The sequence below is a fragment of the Mycteria americana genome, chromosome 2 (genome assembly GCF_035582795.1).
Source record: "Mycteria americana isolate JAX WOST 10 ecotype Jacksonville Zoo and Gardens chromosome 2, USCA_MyAme_1.0, whole genome shotgun sequence".
Lineage (NCBI taxonomy): Eukaryota > Metazoa > Chordata > Aves > Ciconiiformes > Ciconiidae > Mycteria > Mycteria americana.
Window position 1 is genome coordinate 172,440,642 of NC_134366.1, and position 21,844 is coordinate 172,462,485.

The window sequence follows — 21,844 nt, forward strand, 5'->3', positions numbered from 1 at the left end:
ATGCTGCCTTCTGCCTTGCTCAGCAGAACTCAACCTGCTCCTGCTGATCTTCTCAAATAACATCCTTTGCCCACTGGCTGTCATTAGAAATTCATTAAGATTAATTTAGACTTGACTGTGTAACCAGTTCCTGCCTCTTACTTCCCTAAGCCAGGAGAAGAGATTAACATATGTTTGCTCACAGAGCCGTCAATTCAGAGGCTAGCCCTAGAGAAGGTCCCCTTGGTAATGTCCTGTCCATGTTCACACTGTTGGCCCCCAAGCTGTGTGCTCACATGCTCACGTCACATCTACGCTGTACATCCCATAGCATCCTACCATGCAGGACAGAAATCCCGTGGCACTGAACAATGAAGTGAAGAGGCCAAAGGTCTGCTGGGAAGAGTCTTGTGGGGTAAGACCCTAGAGGGAAGAAGGGCTCAAGAAAGCTGTTTAATATTCAAGGAACAACTCCTCCAAGCTCAAGAGAGCTTCCATCCCAGTGAATAAGAAGTTAGGTTAGGAAATGTTGTTTTGTTGATGGAGAATAAAAGCACAGTGAGGCAAAGCATCTTATTCAATATCTTTCTGTGCCAGGAACTGACCTGAACTCAGATCCAGATTATTTCTGTAGCAATGAGGAACCTTTCTTCCCTAGACTTCCAACTTCCCTACAATGAAAAACAAAACAAAACAAAACAAAACTATTCAGCCTAAGATTTCTATACAGCTAGACAGCCATTCTGCCAATGTTACCATGGAAAATAAGAGTGAAAAGTCTACGTGCTGAACTACGTCTCTGAGCTTCTAGTACAGCTGCCTGAAGTAACCTCTTTGATACTCTCAAATTCTTCTGTTCAGAGTCCAAATGTGGACATTTCCATGAATCTGCCACATCCACAATGGCAGTTGCAAAAGAAAAGAAAATCATATTGTACAGAAAGCATGGAACTGAGAATAATGTTGAAAGTAGCACAATGCCATTATATCATTTAACGAGATGCCCTCACCTTGAATATTGTGTTCAAGTTTGGCTGTATTGCCTCAAAAATGAAATGAAATGAAATGAAGTGCAATGAAATAAAATACAGTAGGTAGAAGGGGAGGAGGAGGCAGGAATAGGCAACGAAAATTATCAGAAGCCTGGGAGGACTTGCGAACAAAGCAAGAGAGAAGAGAAAAACAAGCTATTTCATTTTGAGCAAGAGCACGACAGAATTGTGATTGGGATAGGGAAAGTCAGGCAAGTACGAAAGAGAGGGGAAGGATGGGGGGAAGGGAAGCTGGGAGAGCTAAGACAGCACAGCACTGTGAGAGGAGGACAAGGGACAGAAAAGGAGAGATGAGCATTTTGTGTCATAGACTACTGAGTAGATTTCCTAAACTACAGCTTATGCTTTTGTTTTGTGAAGGTTTGAAAACCTTTTGTTTCTCTGCATCTTAAATAAGCAGGTGAGACAGATGGAAGATGTTTTACAAGTGTGAATTCTTCTTGTAAGAAAAGCCAAATGAAATTAATGAAATGAAATTAATGGTAAGGAAGAGAAGCATCTATCTAATGTACATGGTTACGTTGTTCACATACATCAATGGCTGAAATAAAGTTTTATTACAAATAATAATACAGCATCACGAGACACACAATTGACCTGAAGACTTCTGGCCACAAGATCTCCCAGATTTCCTACTAGACTTTTGTAAGTATCAGAAAAAACGCTGTCTTCCTAGGCCATCCAACTAAGTTTTATCTTTTGCCGGTGAAGCCTGTTACAGTATTTCAAGAGTTTAAGGAAAGACCTCACACAATACAGATCACCACATCACAGAACACCCCCTCAAGCCTTTAATGTCTTCAGCCAAGATCTACAGCAAGCTGCTGGGTATAGAGGGCTAGGAAAAGCCAATGCATCACAGGGGAGTTTGGGGGGATTTAAGTGATTCCTAGGCTTTGCAGAAGACCATCTGATCAGAAGTGAATGCGTGACCGTTAATGCACACAGAATAATAAAGCCTTGGGGCTGGGAGCATATATGTGATGTGGAAAAGCATAACTAAATCTTTGTGATAGACTCCTTTTTAAACTGGTGTTTTCCTGTTTCCACTGCTCCTGTAACCTCTGCTAATCAACATGCTCTGATTGTATGGGCCATGCTGAGGACATGCCTGAATACTTCAGCCAAAGGATTCAGGCTTGTTTCTGTTGTATGACCTCTGGAGTTCACCTGCACAACAGTCATCCATTGACTTATGAACCCGAAACTGTGCTAACATCATAATCAAAATACATTTTTCAGCTCTGAAAGTAATCAGTTATGCCCAAGTTAAGAGTACTTCAAATGTCTGAAGATGTGCTTTGACATATTTGACTTTTGCTGTATGTTATATTGTCAGACATCATCAGTGTGGCTGGCTTTCTCCTACAGTGCTAATCCTGCTCGTTGGTGGCAGTTCAGGCTTTTCGTGTTGTGATTGCCCCTTGGGAAATTGTTAGACTTACAATTTCCCTTCATCCCCCTTTCCCCAAGCTGGGCTCATTGGCAAGAAAGCTGGAACTGGGAGAAGGACACTGGGAGTTTAATAAACTTTTCTGCCACAGGACTATATTATGGTTATATTTACACTGCTAAAAAATGTGTACTCCGGGATTCTGATTACATGGTACAGAGTATCTGTATCTACCCTGTCCTGGACTGGCTCCTCTGAAATGGATCAGCAGGGTCCATGGGTCATAGCATGTGGCTCTGGACTTACCAAGGTGCCTCTGTGGCTCCAAGATATAATTATCAATTTTTTGTGGGTTTTTTTTTTTTTCATATCGAAGCAGCCTGAAACACATGAAAACTTTGCTGCTGCCCACCAGAGTGGGGTTTTATGGCATGATTGTATAAGGATGGATTATATGCCTTGACATTGGAGGCTGAAAGTACAAGTCAAGTGGAGTGTTGGAGGGCTCTAGATGGTGCAAGGAGTTAAACCTGGTATTTTTCCATTCAGACAGAAGTGATTCATCCCACAAACATCCAGGTTTCATTTTGGAGTGGACTAGTCGGTTCACTCCAAAAAGACTGGACAAGTTGGTTCACTCAAAAAAAAAAAAAAAAAAGAAAGGCAGAGAATTAATATTGATGCAATGTGGATGATCAGGAGGCCAAGATGTGAGAGTTATTTGACAATGTAGATGTATCTTATGTGGTTGCCTTTGTTTATTCCTCCATCCTTTATCTCATACAGCTATTTACAATGCAAGCTTTCTGACGCAGGAACAAATTCTCCCTATGGATTTGGGTAATGTCTAGTATGAGAGTTCTGTGATCTCAGCTAAAAGTTACTGTCATATCAATATCAACACTCCATCTTATATATGGAAGAATCTCACAGAGCATTATAATTTTAAGTGATTTACATAGACTGGGATTGTTCTGTCTACTACTCCTGAAATGCCGCAGTCTCCGGGGGAGGAGGTAGTGGCCTATACAGAGTATACAGACACTGCATGAGGGAATTGGGATTGAGTAGTGATCTCTCTCTCTCTCTCTGAAACTTGTTCCTCAACTGCCTGCACTTAAAGGAATTTAAAATGCAGACCATAAAATAGATGCTAAGTAAGAAAACCAGCAGTCTGCAGAATAGGTTGCACACACTCTACAAAAAGCTATTGAGGGAGAAATATTGTCATAAATTGTGTTAAGTACAGTGTGTTGAGTCAGAAGCACAGTTCTGATTAAAATTACAATAGCAGTTTGAAGGCAAGCCATTTTGTGTCTTGTACAATGCCAAGCAGTTCATACAACGCCTGTTTGATGGACTTGGCAACAGCAATTACTGGTGTTTTATTCTCCCACAACTACTCCCTTGGAGATGCACCCCCACTGGAAGAAATTTAGCCCAGTTTGGACAAAGTGGATATTAAAATCATACCCACTGATTACAAAGAATCTTTGGATCATTCTTTGCCCTCATTCCTCCCAACTTGCTCAGGTTTGGACCCAAAACCTCTTGCTTCTGACCCTGCCTCTCTGTGTTCACTTTATGCCAGCCTGCTTCACGGCTGCCTGTTTTCAGGTTACCAGCAAGAGAGCATCTGGTGGGAGTGCCAGCATCCATCCCTCCCTGTGAATACAGTAGGTGACGGAAACGCTCACCAGTTGGTTGGGTTTGGACCTTCCTTTCTGGGCTGCACTGTTCTCCACCATATTAAAGCAGGACTTCCATGGCTTTCAAGAGAGGCAGGGTTTTGCACATATAGGTAAAAATAAATGAATAAAACAGCTGGTTTAAACCAGCCTGAAAATATGCCAGCTCAGCCTCAAACTGGATTTGCTTCCCTGTGCTGTATTGATGATAAGGGGAAAATATTTAGAGCAATTTACAGTTAAAAGGTAGGGAGCTTAGCAAGCTCAGAGCTTCTCGAATACAGAGAGAATTGATTTTTCCCAAAAATAGATAGCTGATGGGGAATTTCTCTGCCATTTATCCAGCTCTCGTGCCAGATGACTGCCTCCAGCTTGACGTAGGATAACTGCTAAGGAAAGGACGAATAGATGTGTGACAAAATATGGCTCTGTTGTGTTGTTTCAGCAGTGTCAGCATCTCACTATAAGTGCAGCAACCATCACGTCAGGGTTCATCCCCATGTTTCAGTCCTCCCATCATCCATACTGCAAGGCTCTCTCCCAGACCTGAAGAGACTAGTCCCTTCCCACAGAGACACTGGTGAGCTTCAAGGTGATCATTTGCCCTTGTCTGCTCTGTACAGACCGTAGGGATGAAGATCACACCGGGGGATGCTTCCTAAAGCACGTCAGAAAAAGGGACATAGAAAAGTTTTTTTGGAGGCTCTGATATAAAAGAAAGGTCACGTTGACTCAGGAGCTCCTAGCAGGTTCCTGGATGTCACCTTCCTTCAATACTGAGAACATTATGGGTTCAGCATGCTATTTTTAGAGGCCAAAACCAAAAACTGAACTTAAACCAAATGCAACTGTTTTTTTCTTTTGACTCTGATTCAAGAAAAAGCTACTTCTAAATAAAATCTAATTTGGCACTACAGACTCCTTTTAGTCACCAATATTTTTGCCATCAAATCAGTGACTGATTTTTCTTCATGAGGACAAAACTGGGGCTGCTAGTAAGTTTTCTGGCCCTTTGGTGGGAGGAAGCTTTTACCTTGAAGTACTGCCCAAACCCATTTTGTATTGGACCATAATCCTCATTCAGGTCTTTTTGTTTTTCCTTAAACTGACAGATCAATACAGAGAATTCAGAAGCTGGTAAAAAAATGTGCAAGCAGGTTTCTGAATCATAATGCATAAGACATGTGTTTGCCCCCTGAGCAGCCGACAGTGAGGATATAATTGGCAGATCTTTTTCTTCTTCATGCACTCTAACTTTGCCAAAAGCAAGCTGACAGGGAAGCTGAGAGAACAGAGACAATTTCTCAGGTTTCAGAGCAAAGGATGGCCTGCAGCTTAGCCCTAGCTTACAGATAGTACGTAAGTGTAATGCTAGTCATATTAGGAATGCCAGACTGGTCCAGAATATCACCTTCCTTGGGGCTGCTGTATGAATGAAATGTGAATACCATCTTGTCTTTGAACCATGCATGCACAAATCTGAGACCCACAGGAGAATGAGCAACAGCACTCCTCTGGAAAGAGTGACTTCATGTGCTGCTGAGTCGTCCTTAGCAAAGGGGAAAGCATGAAATGAGGATGTCATGCAGGACCAATATACCCTTGCCCTAGCCCAGACAATTTAAGGATTAGCCCTGTAGCTTTCCTAATGCAATTCCCCAACGTAGCAGCCAATGCTGTGACAATGGAGGACAGGACAATGGAGGAGGACAACAATGGATAAACTGCAGCACCGTCACATTCTTTTATAGCCTGTGGCAAGTCCTAAATTCTCCTAACATACCCCATAAGCAAGGAGGAAGGAGCCAGATCCTGCTCCTGCTCTAGGGTTTAGCCTTGTGAAACCAACCCTGTAGCTTTCTCATTTTTTCTGCAGATTAATGATATTTTCCACGGAGGAACTGGACCAGTTTGCACTGATGTCAGGAGAAAATATTCCAATTAACTCTTTAAAAGTAGCTACTGCTTCTGAAGGCCTTAAAGGAGCAATATCACTGCCACAAAGCGGAATTGAGAAATCTTACAGCTGGTCTATGGCATGGGAGATTCTGAATATGGTGTTTGTTCCACCAAAACCAAGTTCAAATCCCATGACAAATGTTTTGAAGATGGTGTGTTTCATTTTGTGTGTCTGTGTGTATACTACCCATGGCTGGTTTAGACTACCAGAATGAAGGCTGAGAAAGGGTACGATCAATCTCTATAAATAAAGCAGGGGAGTAAACAGCAGGGAGGGAAACAAGCTAGTTAAACTAACTGAAAAAGTTGTCACAAGGACAAATGCTTGTAAACTGGCCATAAAGACATGCAGACTGGAAATAAGAAGGCTGTCAACATAAGAGTTGTGAAGCTCTGGAACAGCCAGAGTGGGAAGTGATGTGGGAAGGAACAAACTGGTGGGTGTGAAGATAGAAACTGATGCATTTATGTTCCTAAATAATGAATAAATAATGTTGGCTGTATGGACTAAGTACCAACCAGCTCTCTTCTTCCTGCTAGCACAGAAACTTTGGGGACACAAGCATAGTTTCATTTTTTAAACTGGCTTATTTTAAACAGTTTTTGTCCTCCAGAGAATCAATAAATAAATACCTCCATAAATAATAAATCTGAGGTGGAGAAAAACAAAACAAAAATGAAAGCATCTAGAAAAATTAGCGAATGATCCATATTCTAAACCTAGAAGAACTAGGAACTCAATTGCAAAGGCCACCATGCACAAGGACTGTATGTCCCTGAAGCCCTGACTGTGAATGTTTCATCTGTCCTTACAACTAGAAACCAAGTACATTCAACAAACTGTATGGTGTACACAGATCAAACCCACTGACATGTGACAGACATATGAGAAATATTTGGTTCAGTTGGGAAAATAGTAAGAAATTGAGATTTCTTTTCCTGTTTTTTCCCTCAGAAGGAAGTCCTTAAAAACAATGCAGGCAAGTTCCACAAAAAGGAATATTCTTAGAAGACTGACCCACTTATGTTTATTTTTAATAGATCTAGAAGACCTGGGAAATTTCAGAGACTACAAAAGTAACAGCAAATAACACAACCTCATTTTACTCTGTAAATGGTGTAGAGATGAATACTGGAATACTGCTGTCCTTTAGGAAAAAAAAAAAAGAAAATAAAACCTAGATAGTGGGTGGGAAAGATAAACAAATATTATTTTAAAGCTGAAGGAAAAGCTTTAAAGAGACAGACTCAAAGAACTAAATTAGTTTCTTAGGATAGCTTTCTGTTTCAGAAAAAAGCAGAATAGGTTAAGGTATGTGCCTGGGAGTATGACAGGATAGTGTGCTACACTAGGGATTAGTGCCTCTGGATCTGTATTCAGGCCCCACTTTCTCATCTCCGTTTACTTATAACACTCAGCTTGATGAGTACTGTGATGTACTGTTTTGCTCTAAATAGCAATGACCTGATCCTGCTTGCAACAGCACCTTCGTGCTGGCTGTATCTTGAACTGTTTCTATGTCCTTTGTAAAGACATTGATGCCAACAATTTACTATCATATTTACCCTTCAGAGCATAAACAAAGCAAGAGTATTGAGTTGTCTGAAATAGGCAGAACTGCCCATAATTACAGTGGCCCAAATTGGCTTTTCTCTTCCTCTGGTAAGGGGAGTGGAGAGCACCCTCTTGCTAGTTCTTCCAGTGGAGGCTATTACACTTTCTTCCTAAGATTTTCTTCCTCTGGTAGTAAGCACAGCAAAGTCCCTGTTTCAAGGAAAGCTTGCCAGTGTTTCTTTCTGCAGTAAGTGCGGCAGTATAGCCACTGCTGTCCAGAAATAGTGGAGAAGTGGGAAGAAAAGGGCCACAAAGTGCCTACTCAAAGATGGGGAAGTAGAAGTCAAGGCTTCCAGATCCCATCGCTGGCTCCCTACTGATTCCTCCTGTGACTGAGACAACATCTAGGGCAAAACTGGTGACTAAATACAAAGAAATCTTCCTTCAAAGTCAGTGCCAGAGGGGAAGGTGAATGCTCTTCAGCCTTCACCTTTTACATCTTCGTTTCAGTGCTAAAATTGTTGCTGATTTTGTAGAGGAAGCCCCTTTGTTTCACTGTCATTGCACATTGTACATAAGACAACAGAGAAAAGAAAAAAAAAAAATGCAAGCAGAGGCTGTAAGTGAAACTCTGCCACATTTATTGTCATTTCAAGGAATGCTAACCAAAGAAGAGACTTCACAAAGCTATTAATTTGCTCAATTATGGCTGATAGATGTTAGCTCTTTCATTCTCGAGAATCCATCTCTTGCCTTAAAGATTGTCAACGAGTCCCTGAGTGACACTACAACCTTCACCAGTGACAGATCTCAGAGCTTCATTATGGAAGATTTTTATATTGTTCAATGATTTGTGTGTGTCGGTAGGTGCAATATGCTCACAAATCTACATGCACAGAGAAGAAAAGAGAAAGAAAGACAATGAGACACTTTGGTTTCTTAGCATTTTCTCCAGTGGAGTAAACAAACGTGTTGTTCAGTCTTCATAAAATGAGAGGTTTGGTTACAGTCTGTTTTCAGTGACTCAGACTAACCAGATTTAAAATGCTCGTTAGATGTTGTACTACATGACAAATTGTCTATCTACTACGATACTTTACTTTATGCAGAACCTTTCATACCAATTGCACCCATGAAATGGTCTAGAGTTAAATAATATGGTTATAGCTAAAGAATAACAGAGGGAAGAAGAAATTAACAGGCAGAAGCTAGGGAGACATGAGTTGTTTTCAACTGATTTTTGAAATGAGTCAGAACAAATGGGGCACAAGGATAAAGTCAGAGCTGTAGGGAAGACTCACCGACAGCAGAAATACTCCAGGAAATGCCCACTAATAACGAAAGAGAGAGAGGAAAATTGTGGCAGAGGCTGGTCTCCCTTTATGGTGGGTTTTATAACACAGAAGGGTAATTTTAAACTGGATGGTGTAATGAATGAGGGAGTTAAGAGGAAATGTCTAAGGCTGAGGAGAGGGTGGGCTTTGTCTTTTAAATATGTAGAAAGTAGCAATAGCATCTGTGCTTATTCCTGATGAACTGGAAAAGCAAAAGATGGTGATAGCAGTAATGAAGACCAGAGGAGAACTAATTAAATTCAATTTATTATTATTACTCTCTATTTTGCTGTGTTCCACACTGATTCTTACATATCTATTTCATAACTATGCTCTTCCTGCCGTGCTGCTCCCTACTTGGCTAAGCTGCATTGACATGGATTTTTGCCTGCATTTGGAGTTTCCAGGATGCGCCAGGTAAAGTCACTTTTTTGGGGGTAAATATTCAGATTGTAAGGTGATTACTAACTTCTGCAAACAGAAGTTTAAGAGTTAGCCTATAGGGAACTGACCAATTCCTAAATTATCATAGAAATCAGAAGTAAGCAGGGTTTAAAATCTCTAGGTGGGGCACACAACTGAGGATAAAGGTGAGTTTGTATTGCGAAGGAGGTGGAGGAAATTTGACATGTGATCTCATAGGGCTAGAGATTGCACTCTTCCTGCGGTCCTACAGAGATCCCAGAAGTTCTCCACCAGTCCTTACAAGCAGAAATCAGTGAGGTGCTGGAGCATTACACAGCACACAGCAAGGGTCAGGAGCAGGAGCTGCCTACCACTGGGGAAAGTCTCCCAATCTAGGCAGTAATAATGAAGTTGGAAGGAAAATATGATGAATCATAAATTCATACGGAAAGACAACAGCTAGAATACGCCCTGACAGTTCACGGCACGGGCACACTTAGCTTTTGTTTCTTTTGTTGTTGGTGGTGGTGGTGGTTTTTGTTTTTTTTTTTTTAATTCTATTAAGTAAAACTCTTATGTGAGGGAGAGAGACTCCACTGGATTCAATAAAACTGCTCCAATTTATCCAACCTAAGGTTCGGTCTGATTTTCTGCTATGACCTACCATTATCTTTCCACTTCACTACCCTTTATTACTCAATTCATTCCCTGTAGGCACCAAGACAGAAATGGTTCTTAAAGAAGGAGGTGAATGTGATATATGCAGTGAGTTGATGTATTAGTTCACAGGAGGGGTGGCATTAATTTCATCTCACTTTGAGGACCTGATGCTGGTGTCCCACCACCTGAGTTTCTTGTCTAGTCTCCCATTGAAGACACTGGAGGTATAGTAAATATAGTCAATGGAGTTCAGAGTGTGACTCATCTGACCAAATGTGGATGCCTATTTTAGGATGTGAAATCACGCCCTAAGCTCCATTGACTCTGCTGACTCACTCTCCATTGACTATGAACAGAGTCTAGGGCAACTTGCCCAGATGCAGACACCCACATTGCAGATATCTGCAGTTAATCAGATGAATCCCACTAAATGTGCTCCAGGTGAAGAGCGTGACCTGTAAGATGTTAGGTGACGGGGGTAAGAGAGTGGTGGGACAGAGGGACGAAGGTGGTCATTCTACAGGATGCGGGATAGGGAGAAGCTTTCTGTTGGCTTGAGGGTGGAAAGGAGGGGACAGGAAAGATTTAGCTGTTAATTATTTTCTCAACATGCTGATCATTATGAGCCTGGTTTTCAGAAATGCTGAGCAGCCACGACGCCCACTGAAGACAATGGGAGCTCAGCACTTCCGAAAATCAAACACTTGCTTCTTATCACTGAATGTAATCTTTAATATTTAAAGGAATAAAAGGGGCTGGGGGACGGGCGTGCAGACAACTGAATGAGCTTCCTCCTCAGATGGTTTGCATAGCCCTTTCTATCGTTATTATTACTGCTTCCAGACATTAAGTACAACGGAAAACTACAGCTGGAGCATTATGTGGAAATGAAGATTGCAGAAGGTTAATCAGTCCCCAGGGCTGATCCAAAGACTAGTAAAGTCTAAAAGAGGACAGCCACTGGAGTGACAGTCAGAAGATAGGTTTTATCTGGCTGCAAAGACACTGTAAGAGGTTTCCAGTGGTCCACCTCTGCCAACTCACTATAGTTCACTGTTCTCTCAGGTTGAAGCTGTGTAACTTGGTTGAGCTGATGTAAAGAAGAGTGACTCTTCCTGGAGCTATCTGAATTCACTAGCACTGAAGAATTCCAACTCCTTTCTTGCTTTTTGAGTTATTTCTCTGCTAGGTTAGTAAGCTGAACTGGCTTGCTAGAGTGCTGGGCAAACACCAGAGCCAGTGCAAAGCCAGAAGAAGTATGAGATTTGGGGAAAAGGGTGGTGTGTCCTCTTCCTTTCAGAGATGGTAACGTGGTCACCTTGAGGCACTTCATCACATGTAGCTTCACCCCGCTGTTCCTACACACATGCTCTGAAAGAATCCATGAAGTCATACAAGGGGAGTGGGGGAAACGGTATTTTTTTCTGGTTTATTTCTTTCTTTGCTTAAAACCTCCTGGATTATTTCACCAGCATGGTTTTCAGTGTGATCAAAGAGCAATTGCAGCAGCACAACAATAGAGACAAGGCCACTTTGCCGCTGCATTGCTTATTGCAATCAGTTACGGAGCAAGCACTACACACAGACCCCAGTATCAAAGAGAGAGTGGAGGGGCAGTGACTCCTGTGCTCCAGCTTTATCATCAGAAGGAAAATAATGGTTTTATAAATCAGAAGTAAAACACTGAGAAAGGACAATCAATAAAGAAAGATGCAGAGAGGGCTGAAGTATCCCAGGGATGTTTTGTTTGTCTTGGCAAAGAAGGTAACCTGTGACTAGATGCTGGAGGGGTTAATCTTAACACAGGAGATTGGATTGCGGTTGCGTCACAGGAAGAATGGCTTTAAAGTATTTCGTGATGGCAGAGATGTTTGAGACAGTTGGGTCTTGAAGATTTTGCAGGAAACTAGCTGAAGCAAACTGAGTCATTAGTGATTATCTTCAAGAGTTTGTGGAGGATTTAGAAGTACCAGCGGACTGAAGAGGGACAAATATAGAACCTGCCTATGAAAAACAGAGTTGATGGCTGGGAAATTACAGACTGGTAGGCCTAACTTCAACTTGTGGGCAGAGACTAGAAGAAATAATTAAGCAATCATTTGCAAATACCCAGAAGATAATCACCTTATTAAAGAGAAATAAATAAGTAATAGAGGAAGTAAGTCTAAATAATGTAATTTAATTTCTGACTTAGTAAAAAGCCGGGTGAGAAAGAAGGTAAAAGAAGGTGTTATATAATGCTAGAAAAAGATTTTTAACAGTAAGATTAAGAAGATAGAACCAATTGGTAAATCACTTTGGAAGGGCAATTGTCGGAGGCTTCTTAGTATCAGACTAGAAAGAGATCTTAGATGAGATATCTCGGTGATGTTTCTTAGGCCTGGTTCTGTTCAAAATACAAGCAATGACTTTTTTTAATAAAAAGCATAAATGCTTGTGAATGACAGCAGGCTTGAGTAAATGTCCAAGCACTTTGGAGAACAAAGATGGAATCTAAAATGATCTTGAAAAAATATTGAGAGACTTGTGAAATTAGGAGGAAGAAATTTAATATTCAGTCATGCAGTATGCTATGCCAGGGATGAAGAAATTAAATGCACAAATACAAAAATGTTTGGTTGGTCGGCAGGATATTAGACAAAATTCTGGTGCTGAAAGGGGACCTCAAATTCCATACAAACCAATGACGTAATGTTGTACAAGAAAAATAAATCTTATTTTGGAATGTCTTGATGGGATTATTATTAGTAAAACAGAGCAGACTTTTCAAGCGAACTCAGTGCCAGCAAGGTAAAGTGCTATAGCCAGTTTGGGACACTGCACTTTACAAATTGTAGATATAAACTGGTAATACTCCTGGTAGAGCAACAAAAATTACAAAAGGGTTTGAACACTTGATATATCAGGAGAGCTTGGATAAATAACCCTCTTCTTCTGTCTTGACTACTGCAACCACTTCTCCGCCTCAGACAATTCTCTAATTCTCAGAGGCAAAGCGATGCTCAGGTCCCATCCGTGATGTTTTGACCATCCTGACTTCTTCCTTAAAGACCTGCCTCAGAATACCTGGGCAAAATTCCTTCTTGTTTTCTAAAGAGGTCTGCATCTTTTCTAAAGAGGTTTTCTGCATTCACTGCCTCTGTGCACTCACCTGCCAGTGTCTCATATAATTTTGGATCCCCTCTGCTTTGCTCTTTATAGGACGAGAGTCCCTTCCACTAACGTAGTCTCCTCCAGGCACTCTTCCATACTTCTTATTAGGCCTGACTGGAGTGAAGAGTGAATCACACCTCTTAACTTTAGGAATCAAACTCAAACGTCTTAGACCTTAGACCTACATTTACCAAGACTCCCTCTCATCAAAAGAAAGAGAATAATTACTTCAGTAGATGATTTGATACTACAAAGGTCTGAGCCCTAATTTGGGTACCTCAACTAAATGCATAAAGTCAAGTGCTGTAACTTCACCCCAAAATGTCCTTCTTTAAGTCATCCACAGTAGCCTTCCTCCTTCAGCAAAACCTTCAGAAAAGTTCATTTTTTTGCAACGATGCTTGCAAGAAATCTAGAGCATGACATCACACAAACCATCATGTTCCCAACTGCTTTAGCAAAAACGATTAATATATAATACTTTACTGCCCTAGCATCCATGCAACAGCCATGCAACAGTTATTTAAATAATAAGGACTCCTTAAGATAGGGACCTTTCAAAAACTGCTACCTCAGAAGTATTATAGAAAGATATAATAAGCAATAAATTTCAGAAATTCCCGTTTCTCCCTTATCTTCAGCATTCTTGTCCACATTGTATATAAACTGTCTTCTATTTCCATTATACCTCCCTATCAAAGCTTATTTTCCTTCACAAACCCAGAATTTAGGTGATTCAACATATATTTCTAACAATTTCAGAATAACCACGATTAAATACTGGAAACTTGAAGTATTTACCCTGCCCTTTAAGATAATCCCCTGCTCACTGATCATGAGCTTCTCTAATTCAGAAACATCAACTCTCCAAAAGTGTCACACAACTATATTTCAATAAATATATTTTCTACCCAAATTTTTTGCTAAGTGCAGTAGAAAGACATTAACTGTGTGTAAACATCTCTTCTTTTGCAATCTTTTCATCCTCAACAAGAAATGTAGCCTTCTGGACATGGAGAAGTCAGGTTTCCACCTCAACTCTGCAAATGATTTACTGTCCAGTCACTTGGGTAATTCAGTTATAGTCTCTGCTTATTTCCTGCTGTGTAAGTCAGAAGCGATATGAACTTAAAAATCTCAGCGGGGGTGGAAAGTTCTCCATGATAAAGGAATTATTATTTCCACACTGGCACTACCCCCATTAAGTTTTGTGTTTAAACTATTATTGTCCATATATTAATTAGATGCCAGTCCAAAGACCACTAGAATTAATGATAATTCTTCCCTGATCTTTAAATCAGTAAATTCAGCACTGGAATGTAAAAATCTGATTCTGAAATCAAATTGTGGCAATACAAGAAAAAGAAAAGTTCTGAAAAGAAAACAGACAGCAGCACCTAAGCATGTAACCTAGGTTTTCCTAAACTTTATTACTGAATGTAGGAACATAAATTGTAACTAAATTGCATTTTTAAACCAAATTGTTATTTGGACTCCTTGCTTTAAAAGGACTGATTTCCATTCCTGTCTTTTCTGTAGGGTTTGAACAGTAAAAATCCCCACGTATTTTGAAAATAGGAAAAAAAAGAATGTGATATAAATCAGAGGATAAGAACTGAAGAAAATTCATCACGTCAGCTACAGGGCACGTAGCAAAAACCTGTGACTGGCAAGAGTAGGGACAACAAAAAAGAATTTTCCAGGTATAATAAAAGAAAAATGCATCCTAAACTAGAATCCACTATTGCAGGTAAAATTAAATGAAAGAGTATAAATAATAAAGCTGGGAAAAAAAAAAAAAAAGGTGAATGCATTCAATGAAATTTTTGTCCACTGTTGGGGAAGAAGACAGATGATGTAGTCAGATCATAAAAGGGATGACCCAGGTAATTACAGGCCTGCCAGTCTCACATTGATCTTAGTCAAAATAACGGAGCAACTGATATAGGACTCTACTAATAAAGAATTAAAGAAAATGAATATAAATCAGTGTCAATCATTACTGGCGTCTGCAGAACAGATATCATGAACTGAATGTTATGTCCTTTTTGGTGAGGATACAGTACTAGTTCATGTGATGAACCTAATTATGTAAAATTAGCGTCTGGACTGGTGCAACACATCTGCATGACATATATGATATGAATCAAAGGATGGCCAAGCACTCTGGTCTCTGGCTGCTCCAGTAACTAGGAAGATACTTCACAAGAGAGTGTTTATCTGGTTTTCCTACAGACAAACTGCCCCACTGAGTATTTCTATTGGTAACATGACAAATCTATCATGATGAAGTTGAATCCTTGTGGGATCTTTGTTACAGAAGGATCAAGAGTCCTCCTCAATAAGATGAAAGCAGTCAGTGGGGCCAAATGTAAATCCAGACATAAATGAACAAAGAATTCAGGCCATACTGATAGAATGGGTACTGATGGGGATCCTTGCCTGGGTGACTCTAAAAAGGCTTGGGGAGTTGCATGTATCATTAGGTCAACAGGAGCTGCCACAAGGAACGTGGGACTCCCAAGTAGGAATGAGAAGAGTTGGTTTTCAGCACTCATTACTGAAGTGCTGAGATCTATGGCTGGGATCCACATGCCATGAAAGATTTTGACAAATAGGAAAAAGTCCAGAAAAATTCAGTAACTGAAAGACTGAGGTAACAAAACAAACAAACAAACAAAACCTCAAAGCCACGCATCGAGTCTCTTTGGGGAAAGGACTGGGACTGTGTAAGTTGTATCATCCATCCTTATCAAAGAGAAATTGGGGTCTCTCATGGTCCCAGGACATAGTTGCTTGGGGAATATGACTTTGTTAATGGGGGCTTTGATCTAGCGTGTAATGGAAAGGTAAAATCCCATGGTTGGACCCATAAGATGGACAAACTCACTTTGGAAATCCAGTGTGGATTTTGAGCACTAAAGGAAATTACCATTGGAGAAGCAGGATGCAGGTTGTGGTCGGCCCTCTCATCATTCAGAATTTAAAACTGTAATTCTTCCCTCTACCTCTTCTTTTGTCTCTGAGGTAAACTAATTCAAGCAAAACCTGATTTGGGGGAAATTCACTGGCTAATGGTCCGTTTATGTGATCACAGCAGTTCCTTCTGCTTTTATCATTTATGATACTACGATTGAATCTAGTCAGTGATAAAAGCTTCCCAGGTACTTCAATATGTTTGCTCCCCTTGCAATGTGCTTGCGTAGTATGACATCTGTTGGCTGGGTGCACAACACAGTATTCTTGCTATTAAAAAGTAAAATTAAGGGAGGGAGCAAAGCAGACCTTCCCAGGCCATATTTGCCTCACACTGATGTGTGTTTTTCATCCCATAAATTTGTTATGGATCCAGCTCCCAAGCTTGAGTGAACATTCATCTTTCTTCCTTTACATATATACCCAAACAAAGCTGAGATGTGGGCTGGCAGTAAAGAAATGAGACTCACATTATTGGCTTCGCATTAGGTTTGTTTATAAAAGACAAGGCATATTAATCATAGATATCTACACTGGGAGAAGCATGCAGCAATGCAGGAAATGTATTCATTAGAAAAAGCAGGATGTCAAGCAGACTAGGAGGTGCTATGGATTGATGCACTGGCTTCTCTCTCATAAAGAAAACTAAACAAGATTTTGCTCTAGCCCAGACAGAAAACACAAATTAACCCTGTCAATTTCTGGGTCCCCAAGGAGCATTATAAAGCAGGCTTTTTTTCCTTTGAGTTACCAATTAGTTGGGACTTTGCACTGGTGTGACGGCTGGTAGGTAGTATTTAAACAAGGGCTTGCTCCAAACCATGGTCCCTATTACACTCCCAGAGATCATGCCTTCCCCATGTGGATGAGGTAATTGGCAACTGAAGGGGCAGGCTGGCGAGTCAATTGAAGTCATTTGCTTCAATTCTGGTTGCTTCAAATTTGAGGGCTAATGCTGCATTGACTTTTTAATTCCATGCAAAGAGTCAGTGATACCCCACAGGGAAATAACTGCAGAGCAGCAGGAAATCTGTCCATAAGGAGGAAATTTTTCTTAAAACCAGAAGTAAAGAAACGTTATCCTATTGCACATACAAAAGCTCAGGCAAAATTATTGGGGAAAAATCTTTTGATACAGGTCCACAATTATGAATTCACTGCTATTAAAAGACAGCACAATTTGTGCAACTACAAATTGGAGGAAAGAAAGGGACTCTGTCCCAAGGAACTTTGTTTTTTAAAAACATCATCCACTGGGGGCAAATTCAGTTTGTAAGAGCTTCAGAAGAGCTATGTAGGAAAGCTGGATATATAGTCCCAAAGAAGAGAAATTTGATCAAGGGCAATTTATGGCAACTTGTTCCTAAATTGCTTCTCCTCAAGTTTCCGCCTAGAAATCTGACCAAAAGCTTTTAGAGGCTATCACCTAATTGCACAGACATCTTTTAGTGAACGTGTATGCTATCAAAGGTTGGTTAAAAGACATGGCATATAGTGACAGTTGCAATGCTAAAATAGGACATCTTTTCAAAAGGCTGTCGTGCTACCGTGTGGTAGTGTTGCATGGTGATATACCATAAACCCTGGTTATCTGTTTAGCATTGCATGACTGAGAAAAATAAGATTCACAAAAACCCGGGGGAAAACTGAGCTCATTTTGGTTTTATGTGTTTGGGTATGTTCGGTGACCCTGGCATTGTTAAGAAACAGCTGTTGATAGAGAAAATACTTAGCGCAAAGAATGGCTGCATGACTGTCTTGCGTAGAGGTGATCTTGGGAAGTCAGATACAGGGTATTTTTGCAATGTTAAGGGGAATGCCACAGGCTGACAAACCGATGTCCAGAGACAGGGAATTCCAAACAGATCAAGACACTTAGGATATTTCAACCAGAGGATATGAAAAAACACTTTTAGGATGGGAAATGAACCACCCTACACAGAAGAAAGTAGAAGAGACCTCCATATTTGTCTTTCTGCATAATTATAGTTAAACAGCACAAGAAGCAGATTGCCAGCTGACTGTAGCCCTCCAAAGTTGGCAGATGCCAAGAAGAAATGGTTTTGGTGGAGAAGTGAGGTGATGCAGAATGAATGAACAATGGACTTCCTTCTCCAGACAAAACTCTTGTTGCACTCTAAATGGGAATCAATGACTGGGAGCATGTGAATATCAATTTGTATTATTAATTTATTTCTTTCAGATCAGCCAGGATCTTACTCTTGTCATGCCTCCAAAGTTCTCTGGGGGATTTTTCTCTCTCTTTCTTTACAATACCAGCTATACTTACGGAACATGGAGGTTTCAGCTGGTCACGTAGCCTTGAATGTCATAGATAGTCAAAGACTATTCCCTTGGGTATGACACGGAATCAAAAAAAGAGTTGAAAAAGCAAATTAACTTAACCTTCAAAGATAAGACATGTTGCCCTGTAGAAAACCAGAACATGCCCTCTGTTTTCTCATATTAAGCTTTCTTGGGAGAGCACTGTACGACAAATTTGACCTAGCAGCCCCAGCAGTTCCAGTGTATCATGATTTCTTTCTACAGCACCTGTTCTGTAACATAAGAAAAGCAGAAGAGACAGTCCATAGAACAAGAAAGAAAATACTAGGATCCTCCCCATTGACAGACATATCTCACAAAATCGTAGACTGGTTGAAGTTGGAAGGGATCTCTGGAGGTCATCTGGTCCAACCCCCCTGCCCAAGCAGGGCCACCTAGAGCCACTTACCCAGGACCATGTCCAGATGGCTTTTGAATATTTCCAAGGGGTGAGATTCTACCACCTCCCTGGGCAACCTGTGCCAGTGCTTAGTCACCCTCACAGTAAAAAACTGTTTCTTGATGTTCAGAGGGAACCTCCGGTGTTTCAGTTTGTGTCCATTGTCTCTTGCCCTGTCACTGGGCACCACTGAAAAGAGCCTGGTTCTTTCCTCTTTGCACCCTCCCTTCAGGTACTTATATACATGAATAAGATTCCCCCCTCAGCCTTCTCTTCTACAGGCTGAAAATCTCCAGATCTCTCAGCCTTTCCTTACAGGACAGATGCTCCAGGCCCTTAATCATCTTTGTGGCCCTTTGCTGGACTCTCTCCAGTATGTCCATGTGTCTCTTGTACTGAGAAGCCCAGAACTGGAAACAGTATTCCAGGTGTGGCCTCACCAGTACTGAGTAGAGAGGAAGGATCACCTCCCTTGACCTGCTGGCAATACTTTGACTAATGCAGCCGAGGATACCACTTGTCACCTTTGCAGCAAGGTCCCATTGCTGACTCATGTTCAACTTGGTGTCTACCAGGACCCCCGGATCCTTTTCTGCCAAGTTGATTTCCAACTGGGTGGCCCCCAGCATATATTGGTGCATGGAGTTGTTCCTTCCCAGGTGCAGGATTTGGCACTTCTTGTTGAACTTCATGAGGTTGCTGTCAGCCCATCTCAACCATCTTCACTTTCTGTTCACGTAGGTTAGGAAATAAGATAGATAATGAATTCTGTCCTCCCAGTTCATTGTCTGCCCAGGACACATAGCAGTTTGACTTCTCATATACAGCAGCACTGCCATTGATGCTTTCTTTGATGCCATAACATGTAACCTCCATCTGTATCAGCGTCCTGTCCCTGCCCAAGCTGAGATGGGAGTGATACTTCCCTTCAATCACCCTCTGGTTTCAGCCTCTGGCAGTCTGGGATTTTCTTGATCCAGAGAATCAACTGAAAAGACATCACAGCACGCATGGCCTGACAGCCACCTCAGCAGGCCCAGCCAAAGAAGAGGGTGGTGGAACAACCAGAAGAATGAGTCACACCCCTTCTCCTTCACACCCCATACAGTCAGCAGCAGCTGCAGCCCAATTCAACTCAATAGTTTACAGGTGTCTTCAGGAACAACTGTCATAAAAAGCTCCCAAAATATGCACTTTTTTTTTCTTGTTTTCTTTTCTATTTTTTTTACCGCTCTTTAAATTTTGTACAGCAACAGTTACCCAATGAAAGCAGGAATTAACGGAAACGAAAGGAAATGAGAGACACTGAAGGAAAAACAAACATAATCAGCTCCAGCTGCAGCTCAATTAAAAAACCGTTCAGAGAAAACTACTCATTCACAATTTACTCACAGAAATCCACTTTCTTACATTCTCTTCAGGATTTTGGAGCCACAGAAGCACACTGCACTTTAAGGCTCCTTACAAAGTAATTTAAGGCCCTCCAAATTGCAAAGGCAAATGGCAGCTGCTTCTCCGGCCACTCTCAAAGAAGCTGGTGAGAGGTAAGGCCAAGAGGTGATGTCCCACTTGCACCTGAAGGGAGAGGTTCATACCCTGTACTCACATGGGCAGAAAAAATAAACCTGAGTTTCTTCTATTCAGGGGTCCCCAGGTCTGCCTGCATCCTCCTCTTTGTGTTGTGGTTTTTTTTTTTTTTTGCAGGAGTATGCATTTGCCATTTTTCTTTACCCACTTTTCCTTATCTCATGTCCTCCTTGTCTGAGATGGTCCTGATGTTTTCAACTTCCACCAGAAATATCCTTTGAGCCCAGTACAGCCACAGTAAATCTCACTATGCTCAGGTGGTGCTGAACATCCCGGGAACACGATTTAAGGTTTAAATACTTTTCCTTCATACTCTGACATTCAAGTGTTCATCCCTCCAATGCTCTTATCGAGAGATAAGGACCTGCTGTTCATGTATTTGTCTCATCCCAGGAGAAATCAGCTTTTATTCCAGCATTAGTACAAATGAGCTCTGCAAGCACCAGCCATGAGATCTGCCAAACTGGAGAAGGGTTCAAGTACAATATTGCTCCTTCTCATTTTAAACCCAGCTGCAATTGTGACTGAACACTGTCCTGCAAATGCTCCTCATATTGCCCTCTGTGGGAGAGTAACTGATCCAGTGCGACAGAAGACGACCATCCAGATTCTTTCCCTGCAGCTTTCAGGGTTTTTTTGTAATGTACCGTAGTTTGCAAAAGCATAAATTCAGAGCAACATGGATATAAACAAAGTTCCTCCAAATATTTCTCAAACATAAGTAGGGCTGGAATATCCCACATTTTTGGATTTAAAAAAAAAAAAAAAGAAAAAAGAATCTTCTCATAAACAAGTTATAAAGGGTAAATAGATAATACAGAGAAGGAAAGAGAGAAATTATCTTGTCTAAAATATCTCTGTGACTGGAATAACTGTTAAAGCTCAGAACACGATTTGTGTGTTTGGGGAAGGGAGGACATCACTAGACCACTGACAAGCTCATAAAATGCAGCCTGGGAAGACCAAGGCTGACTGGTACTTCATAGTACCAAGGTGGTATCTACCTATCGTGCCTTCATTTCCAATGTCTGGACACTGGATACTACTCTACATACTTCCAGCATATGATACCATAATTTGCCCAGTCAAGCACAACTTCATTGACATTGCTTTCCTCCTGCTGCTCATAGATAGTAACTAATGAGATTCTATTCCTATATGTTTATCAGAGAAAAGCAAAACCTGTAGCCCTCTTACAATGGTAAGGGAATAAAGGATTTATAAAAGATGAAAACAAGACATCCACTGCATAATCAGTGTAATTACCAGTATTTGGAACCTCAGTTATAAAAACATATTTGTGCTGTTTTCAATGTCTGAAAACCACTGAAGCCTGAACAATGCTCTTTCCCTAAACTCACTCCCTTATTGGAATTGC

The 21,844-nt window shown here is 41.0% G+C and overlaps 1 protein-coding gene across 5 annotated transcripts in view; it reads right to left on the reverse strand.

Annotated features, from left to right (window-relative positions):
* TSNARE1 (t-SNARE domain containing 1) overlaps positions 1–21,844 on the reverse strand; it is a 515,811-nt gene that overhangs the window by 119,897 nt on the left and 374,070 nt on the right. The window lies entirely within an intron of this gene.